The sequence below is a fragment of the Mesocricetus auratus genome, unplaced genomic scaffold (genome assembly GCF_017639785.1).
Source record: "Mesocricetus auratus isolate SY011 unplaced genomic scaffold, BCM_Maur_2.0 Super-Scaffold_100003, whole genome shotgun sequence".
NCBI classification, from domain to species: domain Eukaryota; kingdom Metazoa; phylum Chordata; class Mammalia; order Rodentia; family Cricetidae; genus Mesocricetus; species Mesocricetus auratus.
In genome coordinates this window covers 11,414,213-11,435,148 of record NW_024429188.1, presented here as the reverse complement: position 1 = coordinate 11,435,148, position 20,936 = coordinate 11,414,213, and the positions used below count along the sequence as shown (strand labels likewise).

At 38.7% G+C, this 20,936-nt stretch overlaps 1 protein-coding gene across 3 annotated transcripts in view; it reads left to right on the top strand.

Moving 5' to 3' along the window:
- Window positions 1–20,936, top strand: part of Mid1 (midline 1) — a 342,361-nt gene that overhangs the window by 123,441 nt on the left and 197,984 nt on the right. Inside the window, exon 1 of one of the 3 annotated variants that reach the window (XM_040744033.1) lies at window positions 8,286–8,496. The exons of 1 other annotated variant lie outside the window; for it this stretch is intronic. The gene's annotated coding sequence lies outside the window, so the exon portion shown is untranslated. Of the gene's footprint in view, window positions 1–8,285; window positions 8,497–9,001; window positions 9,438–20,936 lie in introns of those variants that run through there. One more of the 3 variants, XM_040744031.1, reaches the window with a different exon arrangement.

Genomic DNA, 20,936 nt, shown 5'->3' with positions numbered 1-20,936 from the left:
TCTTTCAGAGGAATGATCTTTTAAGAGGTCAAGTTATACTTTAGCTTAAAATCTTAGAAGTGGTCAGAGACAGTACAATGTCTACAAGTGAATTCAGCTCATCAATGTCCAAAATATGAATGTTGTTAAACTAACTTAAAATTTCCTTAAAAGTTTTTTCTAACATTTCACTGGTGATTCTTGTTATTCTGAATTATTAATTCTGTCTCCTCTCATAAATGCTCCAAATTTGACCCTTTTATTATGGATTGCTCTCTCGCCACTGCTGTAACCAAAATCTGAACTCCCACCATCACCAAGAAACCCATTCTGATGCAAAAGCAAAGAGTCCTTTATTGTTTAAGGAGCTAACCCCATTAACTAGGGCCCTTCATCCAGAGGAACCATGAGGTGTGTGTTTGAGGGGATATTGGGAAGAGCAAGGGGAGTGTCTAGGGTTCTGCAACAGTCTCAGGATTGGTGCGCTTCCAGGCTCAGAAGACATGTCCTGTGTTGATTGGTCAACTGGTTGTTATGGCCTATAGGTCCTCCCTGGGCGGTTGCTATGCTTTGCATGTCACTGTTGTGCCAGTAAAGCACATCCAGAGCCATAAGGCACATCCAGCATCCTGCCAGCTAACTTCTGATTGGTTACTTGCCAGGAGGAGAGTATCTGACCTCCTAGTGACTGGGGCAGGCCCAGCAAGCTCAGACATGTGCTAAGTCAGAGGCCTATGGGTCTTTTCTGTAGCCTGTCATGGCTGCTAAAGCATGGGGAGGGGTGGCTGGTCCCTTCAGCCACAACATAATCCTACACTCAAATTTGCTTAGGCATTACTCCTGACATTATTCAATATCACTTTCAAAGAGAAATTTTGCCTCCAAACATAAGTTATACTTTAATATTTTATAAAATATTGATGTTCCGGGAAAAGACACAGAGATAGTGTAATCCAATTTATTATGTAATTACCACATTTCCAGGTCTCTGTAGGATTACATTAAACTAATTCACTGATTCAAATATGAATTTCTTTTTACTGTTGTCCTCACCTGTGTGATACAAAAACAAAACAATGTGGTAATCATTATTAGCACTTTGGTACACATATGGAAAAACAGGTAGTTAATGATAAAGTTCATCAAGTTGTGGTCATAGCATAATGTATACAGTTTAATATTACATCTTTATGAATCATTGCTTTGGAATCTAATAATTTTATTATGGTAAGATTTACAGGAGATTTGGTTGCATATGACTAGATTCTCAGCTACCTGAGAGGAAAGCATATATATGCCAATTTAGAGAAAAATGTTTTTGTAAGATCATCTTTTATGTATCTATTTACTTGCTTATGAACTCATTTATTATCTTTGAGACAGGCTCATGTCATGTCACCCAAGCTGGCCTCAAGCTGCGGAATGTCCTGTCTTAGCTTCCTGCATGCTAGGATTATAAAGGAACCCCACCACTTTTCTTTCCTTTCTAATGTTTTTTATATTAAAATTGCCCCTTTGTTCTCACAAATGAAAAAGAAAAAGCTTCTGTACATATTCCTTAAATACTTTAGATATTTCATATCCATCAATTCCTACAGCTAACTCAACAATAAATTCTTCCAACAAGTAGAGGAAAGACACTGTGCTTTGCCGTAGAGTGTGCTAATTAGCATTTAATCAGTTAAAAAAAAGAATTAGGTCAACCTGTTTGAAACCTAACTCAGGTTATTGTCCTTTGTGGTTCATCTTAAAATGTTTCAATATTCTGTGCATGTTCATTGTAAGGATTTTATGAATTTGCTCCTTTAAAAAGCTCAATTCCAAGCCAGGCATATGGTGCACATCTTTAATCCAGTACTCAGGAGACAGAGGCAGGTGAATCTCTAGTTAGAAACCAACCTGATCCAGGGAGCAAGTTTCCAGGACAGCAAGGGCTACACAGAAAAACCCTGTCTTGAAAAATCAAAACAAGAGCGTGTCTTCATAAAACTAATACAAATATTAGCATTTTGATATAACTTCTCAAAGGATATTTTCAATATAACTGTAATTATTCATTCAATATAAGCTTGTGGAGTGTCTATTAAAAACCAAGGTTACTTCTAGAATATGACAGTATGTTTGTTTATGTGCCAATTCCAAATTTACTGTCATTTGAATGTCCTTCATGCCACCCAATTTGGATCTGTAATATCAATTTGTTTTAGCGAGTGTCTCCTCTGCTCTTACCCTGTGTGTGTGTGTGTGTGTGTGTGTGTGTGTGCGCGTGCAGTGTAGTATATATACATATTAGTGTGGGTATATGCACATGTGCTTGTAGTGTGTGCACATGTGTTGTGGAGGCTTGAGGTTAATTCCGGGTATCTTTAAATTTGTCTCCACCTTAGCTTTTGAGACAGTGTATGTCACTGAACCTAGGGCTCACTAATTGACTAGTGAACTCCAGGAATCCTTCCACCTTAGCTCCCATCACAGCTTCGGGACTATAGGTATGTACCATTATCCCTGGGTAGTGGACACTCTGCTTACTGAGCTATCTCCCTAGTGCTATTTTAGTATTTTTGAGATAAGGACTTGCTATACAGCCCAAACTGGCCTTAAACCGAAGGCTGTAATTACAGGTATGTGTGGCTATGCTCAGCTTTGTATATTATTTTATTAAAGAGGGTATTGTTATTATAGGTGCACTTTCAAAAAGTGACATCAAAATTTTACATTCACCCTACATATGTTTTAAACCTTGCCACACCCACCAAGAGATTTACTCTAGTCTATATCATCTTTCTTTGGACCTGGATGAAGTTTTGTGAGTGCCTTAGTTGGCAGATGTAGCACCAGATGACTTCTAAAAGTGATGATAAAAGATGATATGGTTTCTTCCTAGCCTTCTCTTGGGATTCCCACTCTTGGAACCCAGCCAGCATGCTATGAGAAAGCTCAAAGCACATGGAAAAGCTGTGTGCAGCTGTTCCAGCTGACAGCCCCAGCTGAAGTCTCAGGCAAAAGTCAACAGCAACTGTCAGCATGTGAAGAGCAACTCCAGATAAATCCAGTGTCTAGACTTCAAACTACAACAGTCGGCAAAATATAGAACAGAAGCAGCTGTACCCACTGAACCTTTCCCAAATCACCCATTTGTGAGCAAAATACACTTGGCTTGCTTTAAGTCATTAGGTGTTCAGGCAGTTTGTTACACAGCCATGGACAAAAATATCAGCAAGGTAGGTGATTACTTCCTTTTGGGGGTTTCAAGACAGGGTTTCTTTGTGGCTTTGGAGGCTGTCCTGGAACTAGCTTTTGTAGACCAGGCTGGTCTGGAACTCACAGAGATCCGCCTCTGCCTCCTGGGTGCTGGAGTTAAAGGCATGTGCCACCACTGCCCGGCGGTAATTGCTTACTTTTAGAAATACATATTATGGAGTTCTTTTGATAATACATAACATTATGGAGGTTTTTGTGATAATACATATTACTATGGAGGATTTTTGTTGCTTTGCTTATACAAGTATCATTTAAATATACATCACTAGGTACAGTAGTATATATAACACAATATCCTTTATATTAATTTCCTAGAAGTAGAAATACAAGTCAAAGAATATACACATCTTATGGAATATTGATGTGAGTTTTTAGCAGTTCAATTTGATGTAGTTAAACAGTCCATAAATATATATGCCTTAGAAATAATTATACTTAAGGTGATAAGGAGGTGACTCGGTTGATGAAATGCTTGCTGTCCATACAATTTGGATCTTAACTACCCATGTAAAATGCCAAGTAGGTGTGGCAACCCACTGGAGAGAGGATCTGGTGGGTTAGCTAGACTAGCTCTATTGGCAAGCTCTGGGATCAGCAAAAGATTCTGCCTCCAAAACTAAGGTGAAGATTAACTGAGAAAGACATCCTGACTTCAAACTCTGAAATCCTTATACAGTTGTACATGCATATGTATGCATGCACATACATAAGAGCATGCATCCATATGCATATACACACACTACACACAAAGATACACATGCAAAAAATAGTTGTTAGTATTTGGGCATTTGTACTAGCCTGCCTTTGGAGTTCTTACAGGATACAACCTCAGCTGCTGCCACTAAGAGCACCACCTGTACTTATTCATTATGCAGCCTTTAAAAAGGGCCCTACCAACCTCCCATCTTTCTAGCTCCCTCTCTCTGTTTGCCCCTCCCCTCTCCCTTTTCCTCTCTCTGGCTGCTCCTGTCCCCAAGGCCGGTCTACTTCCTCCCATTTCCGGTCTTTATGCTCCTTTCCCCCTAAGAAATCCCCTCCACTTGAACTCTGTTGTACAGCGTCTTTCTCTCTCACACTGCTTTTTAAAAATTACAACAGTAGTTATGTATAAGACAATCATAGTGACATATGCTTGTGATCCTGGTGCTTTAGGAGGCTAGAGGTGCTGGAGGATTGCAATTTTGAAGCTAACCTGGGCTGCAGTGTGAAACCATAACTCCAAGAAGAAAGGAGAAAAACAAGAAAATGATGTAGCATACCTAAAATGGTTTGCTAAATAAATCTTTGTAAAGCCAATAACTAAAATGAGAGGTCCCTGTATATAGAAAAGCCACTTTGATAAAGAGATTTTAACTTATTCATCAAAGATAATACATTCAAATATTTCAAATGACTAAAGTGATCATACAAATATGAATTTTGAAGGTACCTTAATTCAGTTCTGAATCTGTCCTACACAAATATTAACCCTTTACTGATGAATTTAAACTACTAGAACTTAAAAGGTTTCTTCACAACTAAACATTCTCTACATGATTTCTATAGGTCAGACAATCGTTTTTTTCCTCAAAAGTATTATTTTATTAACATTTTAAAAATAAAAGATAACTATAACACACATAAGTCCTTTTAGTTTTATAAGCCTGAGAGAAATATAAAGTAGAAAAATCTTTCTTAAATTTTTCCTGTGGGAATAAGATTTAATAAAATGTATCTATCTTATATTAGATATGTGATAATTATAATTTACCAGTAAAATATTTGACACTCTTAGCAATCATTACATCCTCAAACTTGTTGACCATTGTTTAGTCTGAATTTACACTATTTGGTTTTTCGAGACAGAGTTTCTCTGTGGCTTTGGAGGCTGTCCTGGAACTAGCTCTTGTAGCCGAGGCTGGTCTCGAACTCACAGAGATCCGCATTCGTCTGCCTCCCAAGTGCTGGGATTAAAGGTGTGCACCACCATCTCCCAGCCCTGAATTTACAATTTTAACTCTCTTTTTGTGTGCATTTGTTTTTGAGACCAAATCTCATGTGGCCTAAGAGGGCCTTGAAATCATAGAGCTGAAGCTGTCTTTGAACTCCTGATCCTTTTGCCTTCTCTTCTCTAGAACTAGAATTACAGGTTGCCACCACCATGACAGGCCAGACAATTCTACTGGAGTCTAAACACATTGTTCTAAGTAGGGGGTGCCTCTTAATCCATATTGTCAGATGACCAGATACAAAAGGCCTCAATTGGTTGTAAAGAACAGTCAAGAGGTGAGTTAACCAATGTAGTTTTTAACCTAAAATGGCAAGTGAAACTTAAAAGGCAATGTTTTCATGTTAATTGCAGAAAAATTTTAAAGTGCTATGACAATTCTAATGTCAACTGCTTTTACTAATTATGTGTATTACCATCTATCCAATTCATCACATTCACAATACTAGTATCTGAAGGTGGACAACATAGCTTACAAAGTGCTAACCCATTGTGTTCGTTGTTTAATCTAATTCTCAAAACCAAACAAAGTGATCAGCACTACTTTTAAAAATCACTTTATTGACAAAGAAATTATGTCCAAGAAAGTGAAGACACAAGAGAGAGATAAGCAGAATTTGAAAACAAATGCTGTATTATCATATCGCCTTGAACCCTTTGAAAGTAGAGACTAGAGAAACCCACCTCTTCCCCTAAGATTTTCAATTACATAGTGCTAAAATTATAGCACCAAGAGTAATAGTAAACATATTTTATGTAAGGGCCAAATGATAAACAGTCTCTCTCTGGTCAACCATCACAAATACTTCTGCCATTGTAGCACCTAAGCAGTCATGGCTGTCTACAAATGAATGGGTATAGTTGTGTTCTCGTAAACCTCTATTTTAAAAAATGCAGAAGATCATAGTGTGCTGAGCTCTCAGCCCTGATATATAGCAATATATAAAAACACAGAAAATACCATGTGTGTTTCTGCCCTTTCTTTAAGAAACTCCTTTTATTATATTGTATATCCTTCAGTTCTCTTTGTGTCTCAGTCTGTCTCTCTGTATCTCTCAGTCTCTGTCTCTGTCTCTGCCTTCTCTTTCCTTCTGTGCACTTCTGTCCCCTCTTCACTCTTATTTCCCTGAGTCCCGCACCTTCTTTGTTGGTTACTTGTGATGGGGGATGTCCTTCTGTATGTATGTTTCTCTTATTGGTTGATGAATAAAATACTTATTGGCCAATAGCCATGCAGGCAGCATAGGCAGGGCACAACACCAGAAGAAGGCCAGGGGAGGAAGGCAGAGAGGTGTCGCCAGTCATGTAGCTACCAGGAAGATAGGATGCCAGAAGTTCTCCAGTAAGATAAAACCATGTAGAAATACATAGATTAGTAGTTATGGGCTAATAATTAAGAGAGATCTAGCCAGTAAGAAGCCTGAGCCATCAGCCAGCAGTTTAATAATTCAAAAACAAACAAACAAAAACCCCGCCAGCTCAGTCAGTAGAGCATGAGACTCTTTCCTTTCTTTTAACTTGATTCTTCTGTTTTATTAACATAAAAATTTAATTTTTGCAGATAGATTTATTGATCATAAATAGCTATAAATATAGATAGCTTTATAGATAGAAATACAGTTACAGATAAAATATCTAGATTTTTCACTCCATGTGCTGAACATCTGAGATGAATATCAGAAGAAAATTAGAAAGAGACAGACTGGTAACTTTCATGAAAAGGCACTGGCTGCCAAGCCTGATAACCTAAATTTGATCCCTAGGACCTACCCTGTGGAAGGGGAAAGCCAGCTCCTTAAAGCTATCTCTTGACTTCCACACACATGCCTGGAAAGAGTGTGCCCAAACACAGACACACAAAATAAGTAAATTAAGATATGATTTAAAATTAAAACTTATTTTATTTATTTATTTATTTTTGGTTTTTCGAGACAGGGTTTCTCTGTGGTTTTGGAGGCTGTCCTGGAACTAGCTCTTGTAGACCAGGCTGGCCTCGAACTCACAGAGATCCGCCTGCCTCTGCCTCCCGAGTGCTGGGATTAAAGGCGTGCGCCACCAACGCCTGGCTTAAAACTTATTTTAAATAATTATTTAAAACTTAAAAGAAAATAATAAAAACAGTGGCAATAGTTAGAACAATATTATGGGTTTTCTTTGGAGAAAAGTTCCTATTAGAATTTCAAATGGACTTGCCTAGTGTTATTTTAAATGTTAAAGCTAGTGATACACATTGAAAAATTGTGATATGGAGTAGAGTCAGATGGCCAAGATTAATTTAAGAGCTATGCTATATATTATACAGTAATCTATAGGAAAATTTTCCTTTATCTTTTGTTCCTAGATGAAGTACCTCGGAGCTCAGGTTGAACTTTGTATGTAGCCTAGGGTGACTTTGAACTCCAGATCCTCCTGCCTCTACCTCCTCAGTGCTGTAATGACAATCTTGTGCCATCATGCCTGACTAGGAAAATATTTCTCATCACTGAAAATAAATGTGATATTCAATGAGTTCCAGCGAGTCTGAAACTCTTTATTCAAATACTATATCTTTGCAGCTGTTTGCATTCTATTTAACTGTAAGATCTATTAAGTTGCATGTTAAAAATGATGCTAGTACCAGTGTACAAGTGCTCAATAGTGATTTAAAAAAACCTAGAATGGTTAAAAAAGAGCAGTGATCACAAACTTCCAGAATATTGTATTCTGTGCTCCTGCTTTGTTTTCTCGAAATTTTCTTCTCAACCCATTCATACCTCACCCCTCTCCTATTTCCCCAGCAAAGGAGAGTCAGAAAATTGTGGTTTAAGGCAGATAACTTGTAGTGTGTGTTTTGCACTCCAGGATTACTTTTGCTATTGAGTTGGCATCGTCACCAAGCAGAGGGTTTTCTTTTCAGGGAGAAGAGGCAGGATTGGGGACTGGGGTGGGGGGTATAGCCAGAACAGTGATGTCACAGATTGCTTTGTCTCTTGGGAAACTCATCCTTCAAACCGTCACCTCGGATTCTGTGTAGGGACACTGTGGAGAGAGGCAGCATGCCTTAGTTTAGGCATGCTGAAGTGTCAGTCTGTAGTGGGGCTGCTGGTGTGAAGGCGATTCATTTCATTTCAAAGGCCCAGTGGCTCGCTGCCCAACACAGGCACAAGCACAGTGCGCTCCTTAGAAATAATGACTCTAAACAGCCTTCGCTGTGAAATGTAGAACTGTGCCATCTGCTTGTTTCCTCTGTGATTTATTCTCTTCGGGGTTTTAAATGATGTAGTGAAAAGGTAAGTCTTCTGTTTTTGTTTTTGTTTTTTGTAAGTCTTCTCTTTTAAAAAAAGGTAGCATATTTCTCTTGGGTTATATGGAGATTTGAATTTATAGTATAATAGAATATTTTATAATGTAAATGTAGCCTGTTTTGGGAATATAAGGTCAACTTTTTGTCTGATTTTTTTTTAAATAAAAGCCAGGCCTTACAAGTGAGCAGCTTGAGTTTCTTTAAAATTTTAAAGATCTGGTTTTTACTTTTTAAAATAGTAATCCTCACTCAGTATGTTTAATGATGCAGATAATTTCATACTTCTGTGTTTGCAATTTTCAGTTCATTTCCAGTTTGGGAATGAATTAAAAACAAGAATCATCCATTGCCAAGGGCTCATTTTGGTTCAGCCTCATGTAGGCAGCGCCCAGCTTGGTTGCTCCTCAACTCCTTGGAACTCTTTCTGTTCAGGAAGGAAACATGGAGCTATAAAACTCAAAGGAAGTTTGAAGCTGAGGCGTTCCCTGGGAGACAGCAGAGTTTCTGGCAACCGCACAAGGGAGCCAAAGCTCACCTGCGTGCCTGTCGCCGGTCTTAGTCTGTCATATCCCTGCACTTGCTCTTGCTGAGTGTTCTGCTCACCGATGGTTGAAAAGGGTTCGAGACCTCAGAGGACTGGCCTGGCAGAAATCAGAAGCAAGGACCCGGCTTGCGTGCTGTCCGTCCTCTTTCCCCAAGAGAGACGCTTCTGCCGAAGTCACTTGGTGTGTGTGCAGCTTTTCCTTGTGAGAGGATTAGAGATTTAGAAGAAGGCTTTGTGAGAAAAACCCTGGGAGAGGTTGCTGGGGTGAAAGCAAACAGGAGGATGGTTTCAGCTCTCTAGTCCCCTCAGTCAAGTGGCTCTGAGAACCTCAGTTGCTTGGCCTTCAGCAACTAGGGATTTTCTTTCATTCACGTTGGAGACCGGTAAGGCATTTCTTTTCCTACTACATTAGGAAGCTATTGCATATGGTTGTCTTTTGAAGTGCGGGGTGGAGGGGCTGGGGTTGGGGGTGGGGTCCTAAGGAAGGAAGTTGGTTAATGATTCTGGGAACATCCTGCATTGTCTCTGCCTAGTGTACAAGAAAGTCGCTGTTAACTGCACAAAGGGCTTGTGGCCAGAGAACAATTTTACTTCTCCCAAACTTGATTAGCATCACTTTTGTGTAAGGGACTGAAGCAAAATGGGTGCACGTGAAGATGCCGTGGGCCCATACTGGAATGCTCTTATCTATACGACAATCATATCTTAAAACATTTTTATCTAAATTTGAACAGTTTGGGAGAATATTGTTATGGTAATTGGAGGTTGGTTGCATCTGGACTTTCCGGAAAATTCTCAATTATTCATGTTCCTGGGAAAACGTATTTTACTGCTGTGTGCTTTGCTGCGTTCGTTTGTGTCTAGAGCTGTGTGTGCCAGAATGGTGCCTAATAACCCAAGTACTGCCAAGAGTAAGTTCCAGGCAGAATGAGAACAGGGTATAGAACATTCACGATGAATGTGGGGGAAATGGAATTTGGTCTTCCCTGTGCAGAAAATCCTATTTTCCATTTGTTAAACAGAGATGTGTGCTCACTGGAAAGAAGAAATGAGCAGCCTGCCAGTAGGGTCAGAAGGAATAGGTAGCATACCGCTGCACCATTTTCCAAGATTCTGCGGATCACACAGCCTTATTTGGCAACTGATGGTACTCCACTCTGTTATTTCTCGAGTTGACTTTGTTGTTTGTATGAAGATGCAAATATGCATTATTTATGCTCCTTTTAAATACTGTTTTAATGTATGGATGCACATATATCCTTTTAGAGCTTCCCAAGACGCTTGAACCTAAAGAGTTCAGAAATGTATTTATTTTGTTTGCCCCAAAGTGGCCCATAAGCAGTATGATGTGGGGTATATTCAAAGTTTGAGGGTGTGTATAGACAAGAGAGCAGCTAGAGATCAACTAGTCTAGCAGCCTCTCCTAGTAGCTGCAACCGAATTCCTGAAATCCCTGTCCACCCCTCCCCCACATTAAGGACAGCATGACAATCTTTGTTGTCAATTCTTTGAAAAACTTTGGCTGCTGCCTAATGTATGGGGTTTCTTGCATTTCTCCCTGATTATTAAAATAAGCCTAAAACCCTTGCTCTATGAAATGGTCTGGTGGTAAATGTTCATTTTATAATCTTTGTGTGTGTTAATTATTGTTATAGTTGTTTCTGTTCATCTGAAAATACTGATCAAGTAAAATTATTCCTCCACTGATTATGCAGGTCTACAGCTTTGACTTCAGTTGGAAACCGTGTACATAGGTTGTTTATTTCACTTAAATTGCAGCCTTAAGACGACCTGATTATTAGAATTTTCAAAAATTGAAAATCTGGGTCATTTACTTGATAACAGCCAGGAGTCAGGTTTTTTTTTAAGTGTATATCTAAATAAATTTCTCTACACACATATGAGTGCGAAAAACTTAAAAATATAGCCTCTCATTAAAATGAGCTAATTATTTGCCAAAAATAAAGTCAATTTCCTTTCAGTTTCAGGTTTTCACTCTTTTATCAACTGAAAATGTTAGTTCAACCAAACAGTCTTCCACCGGTTAGGAGTTGTTTACAGAATGTTGGCAGTTAATTGGGGGAAGGGGTGGAGCTCTAGATAACAGTAAATCTATCTGTGCACTGTGAGGATGCCTGGGAGGTTTGCAGGTTTTGATCAATGTCACTCACTATTCTCTGCCTCATGCTCATTCCACTTTGAAAGACTATTTGCTTTTATCATATTTGAGCCTGAGAGCATGGAGTTTATTAGAATTGATTTTCTTTCCAGGTTGATATTTTAAAATACTTTGGCTGGTCATTTTTCACTACCACCTTCTGAGATTCTCATTCATCTGGCATATATTTATTGAGTGTCTGTTGTCACCAAGGCAACCGGTGTTTTCTGTGTAACATGAAGACATTGTGTTGGTGGGGATTGCTGCAGAGGTAGCTAAGGCCAGGGGCAGAAAGACCACCTCTTGATGCCCTAATGATTATTTGTGCACTCACACAGTTCCATTGCAAATGTGTTTGCGGTAATAACAGAAAACACTAATTCTTCTGAATTATTGATATATTAAACTATAATACTGGCTACTTAGAACATAGAAGCTAACGAAGCTAATCAATAATCTTCTCACATTGCCTAGGACCCTTGTGTGTTGCTCTCAATGATGGACATTTAAATAATTTAAAACAATAAGATTTCTTCCGAATTGATCTGGCCATTGCACAAGTTGGGGAAATAAAGACCAAAAATTTTTGGCATTTATCCAAATGAGGCAGGTTCATACAACAAGGGCATCTGCTCCACTATGTTCATAGCAGCATTGTTTGTAATAGCCAGAACCTGGAAGCAACCTAGATGCCCCTCAACTGAAGAGTGGATAGAGAAAATGTGGTACATTTACACAATGGAGTATTACTCAGCAGAAAAAAACAATGGAATCTTGAAATTCGCAGGGAAATGGATAGCACTGGAAGAAACCATCCTGAGTGAGGTAACCCAGTCGCAAAAAGACAAACATGGTATGTACTCACTCATATATGGATTTTAGATATGGATCAGGATAGTGCCAGTCTGCACTTCCACAGATAGAGAGTCTGGGAAACAGGAAAGAACCTAAAAGATATGCATATATGCATAGTACCCAAGAGAAGAGGATGGAGACAAGATCCTCTGAATGGATGGGGAACAGGGCGAGGGGGGGGGTAGTGGGACCTGGGAAGAATAGAGAGGGTAAAGAGGAAGGGAGTTGGTCATGGGGGAACAGGAAGTTGAGGGGGTGGGGGTAGAATAGGGGGAAGAGGGAATCATAGGATCAGATCAGGCACCAGAGTGACCTCGAGTGATCTAAAGGTATAACATCAATTGGCAAGCTAAGCAATAGTGGAAGGACCACCTCGAATGCCCATTCCTGATAATGAACTTGATGTCTATAACTATCCGGGAGCCTACATCCTGGGACTGATGGAAGCAGAGGCAAACACACAGCTAAGCACTGAACTGAACCCAAGGAACCCAGTGACAGAGAGAGAGGAATGATGAGCAAATTGGCAAAGAATGGGCTGGCAAAACCAGCAGAGACAGCTGATCTGAACAGGGGAGTGCTCTTGGACCCCAGACCGACAGTGGGGAGGCCGAATGGGACTGATCTGGACCCCCCAAATGTGAGTGTCAGTGAGAAGGCCTGGACAACCTATGGGGCCCTGAGCTGTGGATCAGTGTCTATCCCTGGTATACAAACTGTCTTCATGTGCCTATAGCACAAAGAGAGATGCTCTCTCAGCCTGGACTCTTAGGGGAGTGCCTTGACCCTACCAAGAGTAAAATGATAGACTCTAGACATCCCCTATGTGGAAGGATTTGGCAATAGGGTGGGAGGGAGGGTGGAAGGGGAGTGCGGGAGGAGGGGAGGGAGAGGGAACTGGGATTGACATGTAAAACAAGCTATTTAAAATTAAAATAAAAAAATAATGTAAATCATCAAAAAAAAGGTAAGCTTAATCTTAACAGTTACAGATTATTATTCTTCCCCATTTTTCCTTGCTATGTTTCTTGTTAGATGATTTTTGTTACAATGTTAGGATGCATCTCAAGAATATATATAATTTTGAGTCATACCTATAAGAAAATAAGAATTATGATAGATAGATAGATAGATAGATAGATAGATGTTTTTTTGATCTATCATGTACCAGATACTTCCATGACTCCTTTAAGAACATGTTCCCACCTACTCTTCTCAACAGCACTGAAAACTGGATGCAATGCCTACTTTAAAGATGAGGGAACCTAGGCCCTGAGAATTTACAAATGAAGTAGACTGTGCCATGTGATTAAGAATCAAGTAGATTGTGCCATGGGATTACTAAGAATGAGGATTTGTGGCTGTAACAATCCAGGCAAACCTGGTCCTGCTCCTTGGGGACCAGGCAGAGTGTACTACCTCTGCACATAGCAGGCAGTATCCTGACTGTGTACACAGGTGCAAAGATCCCTTTAAGAGGCAAGCTCTCTCTTGCTGTTTCTCTGAGGAGGCAGCTTTCTGTCTCTTTCTATCTCTCTTCTCTCTTCTCCCTCCCCACTCTCTCTTCCCTTCCCTTGCTCCATTCTCTTCTCTAATACACTTTACACATGAGTTATGTCTGCAGGTCTCTGTCTGTCTTTCACCCACCATTTGTCCCTCATCTGCCAAAGGTCCCACCTGGAACTGTATTCATAACAGTTACGTCTTCCACCAAACCTCATTTGAGCTCATTTCTCCATTGTTCTCACCGTTCAGGTCTTTCTCCTACTCAGATTCATATCAATCCGTTAATTTCCACAGCTTACCGCAGGTGCTCTCATCACTTATCCCTTTCCCTGAATTTCTTTGTGAGCAGGTATGTGTAACTACGGACAAGGCAGTCCCTCCAAGCACTTACGTATGAATGGTACTTTTGAGCTAAATGTCATGGTTCACACACAGAACATGGGAGGCTGAGGCAGGGAGATTGCCCCAACTGCGAAGCCTATGAATGAGTTCTTTATTCTAGCCTGAGCAACAAACAGAGTAAGAACCTGTCTTCCAAAACAATAGGGAAAAACTTGAAATTTCAAGGAAGAAATACATTTTTTTGAAAGAAGCAATTATTAGACTGGCATGTAGGGTAGAGCATATTATATTTATTTTGTTAGGAGAAATGAGAGGTTGACTTGGGTTTTGACTATGTGTGCCTGGTATTCAACTAGGTATCTGGTGATTGGCACCAGTCAACATATACCCTAGGATATGCCTATGTTTACTCTGTATAGAGACCTCTTTTTTAACTCAGCCTCACTTTTTTTCTGCCTCCAGAATATGAACAGAGGAAAGCACAGCATTGTAGAAACCTTAAAAATTCATCTTCTGTTCCCATCTGAAGTTACTACTTCAAAAAATCAAAATCATATCAGACTATTAGAAAAAATGATTATTAAATGTCCTGATAATCTGCTACATACATAGTTTAGTCATTAATTTACCTCCACATGCTTACCTCCTATCCAAATGCTGTATGTATCAACAAATCAGCAACAATATATTCAAGAACTTAAAAACATAAATTTATTATATTCTTGTAGGTCTGAAGCTCCAAATAGGTGTGAAATTAAAGTGAATCACCAGCATAGCAGTATTCCTTCTGGAAACTCTCAAGTAGAATTTAGTTCATTTTCTCTGCCTCTGTAGGCCACCAGTCCAGTATGGTCACGCATCACTTTGAGTTCTGTTCCATCAAATCATTTTCTTTGACTCTGAGCCTTCAGTCTTCCTTCTTCCATTATGAGTATTACTACATTAAGACCACCAGGTAGATGGAAGAAATTATTCCATTTTGATAGCAAAGAGATGAACATTTAAATGTGCATAATTTTTGGGGGGTACATTATTGTCATAACCACACATTTTAAGTGTAAGTGATATTTGCTCTGTGATCTTATAAACAGTGGACAACTATAGATACATTGTAAGAAGTGAACGTGCCATGTTTCCATAGTAGAAAGTTCACTGACAGAGAACTTTGGAAATGGAGGCCACTGAAGCTAGAATACAGGAGAGAGTTTAAGAGTGTAGCTTCTCAGTCTGTTGAGAAGATAAAGATTTTGAGATACATTGCAAGTAAGGCTTTGGCAGAATAGCTGAGAGGAAAAATTTAGAGTTCAGAATTATTCAGGTAAATAATGGGGAGTGAGAGGGAATGAATGACTCAAATGATGGGAGATGTTATTCTGTATATGTTTCTCTTATTGCTTCATTAATAAAACACTGATTTACCAGGCAGGAAGATAGATGGGGCTAGGAGAGGAGGAGGATTCTGGGAAAGATAGGTAGAGTGGGCCAGCCAGACAGAGTTGCTACGCTGCCAGAGGAGTAAGCCACAGCCTCCTGGTAATGCACGATAGAACTGGGTTAATAATTAAGACAGAGCTACCAATAAGAAGCACTAGTCATTGGCCAAAAACTTTATATCTAATATAGTGTTTGTGTGTTCCTTTGGGGCTCAAGGGCCAGGGGATCTGCCCAGCAAGAAAATTCATGCTTACACTCAAAGAAGTCATGAATTCAATTAAGAATCTCATGGAATAACACAACCATACTCAAACTCATTGTTTCTTGCCCTTGGCCCATGAACCTGGCTCCCATGCCCTACTTAGCCACTGGGGAAGGACACCATATTTCTTTTCTGGAACAGCAAACTTGGGGATTTTTGGCTATATCCTTGTGACAAAAAAATCATATTTTGGGGTAGTTATATCTGTACTGTCTAAACCAACATTATTGTCAAGGTAGTTTTCAGCTTGATTCAATGACAGCTGCTGTAAAGCTGGTAATATAGCATTACATAGACATACCTCTTCTCTCTTGTGACTTAAATTCCATCTGTGAAGATACATGATATTAGTGACAATATGTCCATTCATTGTTTTGCCTTACTTCAAATATAATATAATGGATCTTCATTAGATCCTCTTAGATAAGCACTGCTATTACTATCATCATATTTTCAGATTAAGAAATAGATTTGCCCTGGGTTGCAAATTTTGCAAAGGGGGAGAAAGGATTTGAGGGCTCATATATTGGCTCCAGAGTCCATAGTTTTAATTCTTATGCTTTGTTATACTACCAATTATAGTTTTATGAATTTTCCTAATTGAATTATCTGTACATTTCCAAAGTGGGAGCAGAAAAATGGCAATTACTGCTATCATGATAAATTGAGGTATAGTGTATTGTTTAACTTATGAAAAATTCCTGGCCATCAGGAGGGTGAAATGTAACAGTGCGTGGAACCCTAAGACTGGACTGAAGAGAAGACTAGAACTTTGCTACTCTACTTGCTCCCCGAGAATTGATGTCAACACCAAAAAAGAAAACATTGCACTCATGGAAAAAAAGGACTATTGAAAAGTAAATGCCTCCATGGCCTTCTGGGTGATTGTGAAGTTAGCATGTATCCTTTTATATAGAGCATGTACAAAGCCATGGAAAATTGAGGGGATGGGACGCATGGGCATTTTCCCCAATCTTGAGTATATAACATGCTATACATTTTCTAAGCATTATATTGACAAATACATACATCCATGCTGAAAGACTATAGCAAAATTTGAACTCCCAGTCTTTTACTCTGCTATGTGTGTGCCTCAGAAATGTTGTACTGAACATTCCAGACAGAACTCCTATTAAATGTTAATTTTAAAAATATCAGGAATCTTGGGATGATTTTTGACGTTCTGGTCTCTGACCTGTTTGTTCCTTATTACCTTTATTGTTGACTGGCTGTGAAAATCTGAGCATCGCTCCATGTAGGTGGTCCTTTAAAAAATAATTCTTGCCAAGAAAACTGAGTATAAGCGTCTACATTTTATCTTTGCCAAACTACTCTATAATCTCTGTAAAAGCTTTAATGTTAAATTATAAAACATTTGTCTCTGGGATCTATAAAAATTCCTACAGTGATCATAAGGGAGAAAAACTCACCAAGAGATATTACTGATGATAATATGTTTTTTGTTGTTGTTGGTGTTCCTTATTGTTAGATCACCAGGAAGATGAGGTCTTGCCAATTAAATTTGCTTTGGATTTTTGTAACAGAAAGATTTAGATTGGCTTAACCTTTTTCTACTCTTTGGGTATTTACTAAACAGTTGTTTGATATCTACTGCTGTTGAACCCACATTTGATTCTTGCTTACTATTAAGAAAGCTCTTCTTGAAGTGAAAGGAGAAGAGACTCATGGAATAACACTGCAATACTTGCACTCATTGTTTCTCACCCTTGACCCAGAAACCTGGCTCCCATGTCCTACCTCATCTGGTAGGGACTCCATGTTCTTCCTCATCTGGAACAGCAAACATGGAGATTTAGACTATATCCTTTTGACAAAAGTGGTCATATTTTGGGGTAGTTATATCTGTACTGTCTAAACCAACATTATTATCAATGTAGTCTTCAGTTTGGTTTAATGACAGAATTTCAAAGTTCACTTGTTCAGCATTACTCTCTGAAATTCTCACTTACCTCTGAGTGAGAATTCCCAAAACTATGAGATTCACTCAGTAGTTTGTTAGCCACGAACTGAGAGATTCACATTCAAAATGATGCCTCTTCAGGCTTACCCCTGCTTACTCATGTGAGCAGAACTCTTTGGAGACATCTCCAACAACTTGTCCTGAAACTCATGTCAAGAAAGGGACAGAGTTGGATTGATTGCTCTAGAGTGTTTAACCCTCTGTTCATGGCTTAGAGGAGTGTATCACTGGTTAGTTTCAAATAATATAAAATTTAAAACTAGTGCCTTTGGGTATGGGCAAACAACATTGAAAATAATGCTTTGGGTGATGTATTGTGTGATGTCATCATTCATTTCATCAAAGCTTGAGACTGCTGAAAATGCAGGCTTGCCCACTGAGTTTCACTTGCTAATATCTTTCCCTGTGCCATCATATAACAAAAGCAAGTTGTCTAAAATGCCTTGTAATAAAAGAAAGCTAACTATCTTTGTTAGTTACATGAACTTTTCCTTAATGGCAGTGCTTGAGCAGCAGATTTGTAGGGGAAGTTTGTTCACATATATATGTACACCAATGGGGAATGAGACATCTCCTGGATTATGTTACATTTTTTTGCATAATGAAAGAAGAAACTCCACCATTGAAATTTAAGTAAATATAGTTACCAACATGCTAATAAAGTATCCAAAGATAAATAGCATGAGCTCTCAAAATTACTTAGAAATGATTTCTAATACAAAGTTTGAATACCCTTACATTGAAGTTCCATTATTGTTCTTCCCTATATATCCACAATGCAAGTGTCAAATAATAGCTGCTTTTTGGATAACTTGTGTTAGGATGTTCAACAACCTTAAATTCAATATACAGGTATAACTCTAGATGCATTGAGTCTTGGAACTCTGAAAGCACAACCTTTCCCACTGTATTTCACTTGCTGTTATCTTTGTCTGTGACATATTACGGAGGCAAATACTCTAAATTGTCTTATAATAAAAGGAAACTTGTGAACTTTCCCTTAACTGGAATATAATATAAAGGACCAAAACCAGCATGGAAACTGGAATATATTTGGGGAACAATAAGCACTGTTGCAAACTTTCCTAAATTTAAGCAAACATTATACACAAGTATATTTGTATACTAAATGTAGGTAGGCAATCTAAAAGATACTGATACATATTTGAAACAAATACAGTTATTTTATAATGTAAGCCCTAGTAAAGATTTATTGCTTACCTATAAGTCTTCCAATGATGTAATAGCAACATAGCTAGATATAGGCAGTAGTTACAAGTCTGTTTGAAATTCTCTTTGTACCTCTTCATAAATTACTTTTTTGAAAGAGTGGAGCCACACAATGATGTAATAAATAGTTATAGAGTAGTTTCTGACCCAGCATGTCCATTCATTGGATTCTAGATCTCAAGCTGCTTTTCTCTAAAACCAAATGCAATATGCACTCTAGTTTTGGGATTGGACTAACCACTTTCTAATATATAAATGCCATGATTTCTATGTTGTGGAATAACTTTACTGAAAAAAAAACTTATTTTAGTGGCTCAATTTCCTCTGAATATTGTCACCCTGCTGTCTTTAATTCCATTTGAATACATGCTACTAGAGGAGTCCCTCTGAGTTCATGGTGGCTCGGTTATTTTTTATGGACCAGTTCCAGTTCCTTTGGTGATAGAACTAAAAGCCCACAAGATGCTGTGTATCAGCAATGAAACAATTAGTCTTTGAGAAGCTTTGGGGAAATTTCTTAAGCAGTGAATTAATCAGTCTGATTCTGGTCCCTGTTCACAAATGCCAGTTCTCCAAAAGGTCTCCCCTTACCCACCCCTCTTCCTGGTCTTCTTATTAAAGGTGTAAAATTTCAAAAATCTTTAGTAAAACATTATGAAATTTTTTGTGCATTACAACTGGTATTTTTTTGCAGACGTGTATTTCCATAATTAAACATCCTAAAATACAAATCCCATTATTATTTGTTATGTCTAGTCAGTAATTAGACCTCAGCTGGTAGGGCAATTTCAGAACAGAGTTTACCAATTTACATACCAATCCAGCAGAGTCTGGTGGGACATGATTAGCATAGATTCAGTCAACATCTTAATTAGCCTTCATCCCAGCATGCACTTTGAGGTACCCTACCCCACCCCCACCCAGTGGGTCTTGTTTAGCTTCTTTTTTCTCCAGCAGATTCCCACTCTTCAAACCATCTTTTCCAGAGCTCTTTTTTGAAGATGAAATGGTTCCAACTCAAAATGATTGGCAAGGAAAGGAATTTTATGGAATGCCCTGAAAGTGGGAGAAGCCGACTGTGAGTGACACAGGACCAAAGCAGCAGTGGGTGTTCTTGTAGATTGTGGGACTGTACCCATTCTCCCACATCAGCCCCAGTTCCAGACAGCAAGGTCTATAAAGTCATCCAGAACCTGTGGAACTGTTACCCATTTCTAACTTCATCAGAAAAGGAAATTATTTCTTCCTACCCATGGACAAGGAGCTATTACATTATTTACCAACTATAGTGGCAGGAATATTTTTATACATAAGTGAAATCTTCCACACTCTGGGTGAAGACCCTCACCTTTCTGTCCATCCGTAGACAGGTAGATACCTATGAAAAATTCTTTTCTGAGCTGAAGACCATAATTAAATTATCTCTCCAATATTCTCTACTTTATGTTAGGTGCTTCTAGCTTCCTGACTCCCTCTGGGATCCTTTTTCTTCAAACCTTTGATCTTCTTTCCAGTTTACCTCTGAGCTCTTTCCAAGTTCTCTATACCGCTCTTTAATTGTGTACTCAGAACTCGGAAGAGTACCTTTGAAGTAGCTTGAATGGCCAGATTTTCTGGGGCTAAATTCCCATGAATTTTGCCCATTTCTATATTCAATTTACTTTTGGATGCAGTGCTTTTTATTAGCTAGCTGGGTTGGCTTATTCCTCTTCTATTTAAAAGATAATAATTTGAGTGTCCTATTTGTGTGTCATTTCAGATCCAAGAGGATTTTTTATTTTCTCTGTAGATATTCTGCAATTTATTAGAAGCATTTTGAGTTTCAATTTCATTTTTGCAAAGCTATCAGCTAGTGATATCTGATGGTGAGGTTTGAAGCCATTTGTATACCTAGTTCTAGTATTACCAATGAATTACTGCACATCCCAAGGAAATGAAGACCTCAAGGGCACCTGGGAGAATCCAAGGAGAATGTCACTTGCTAAGTCCTTCAACCCATGGACTCATTTCTCTTGTTTTCCTATATTCTGCCATGCTACCCTCTTTCAAAATTTCTCTTAAGATACTATTTTCTTTACTTATTTTGTTTTCTTTTCTTCTCCTACACACTTTCT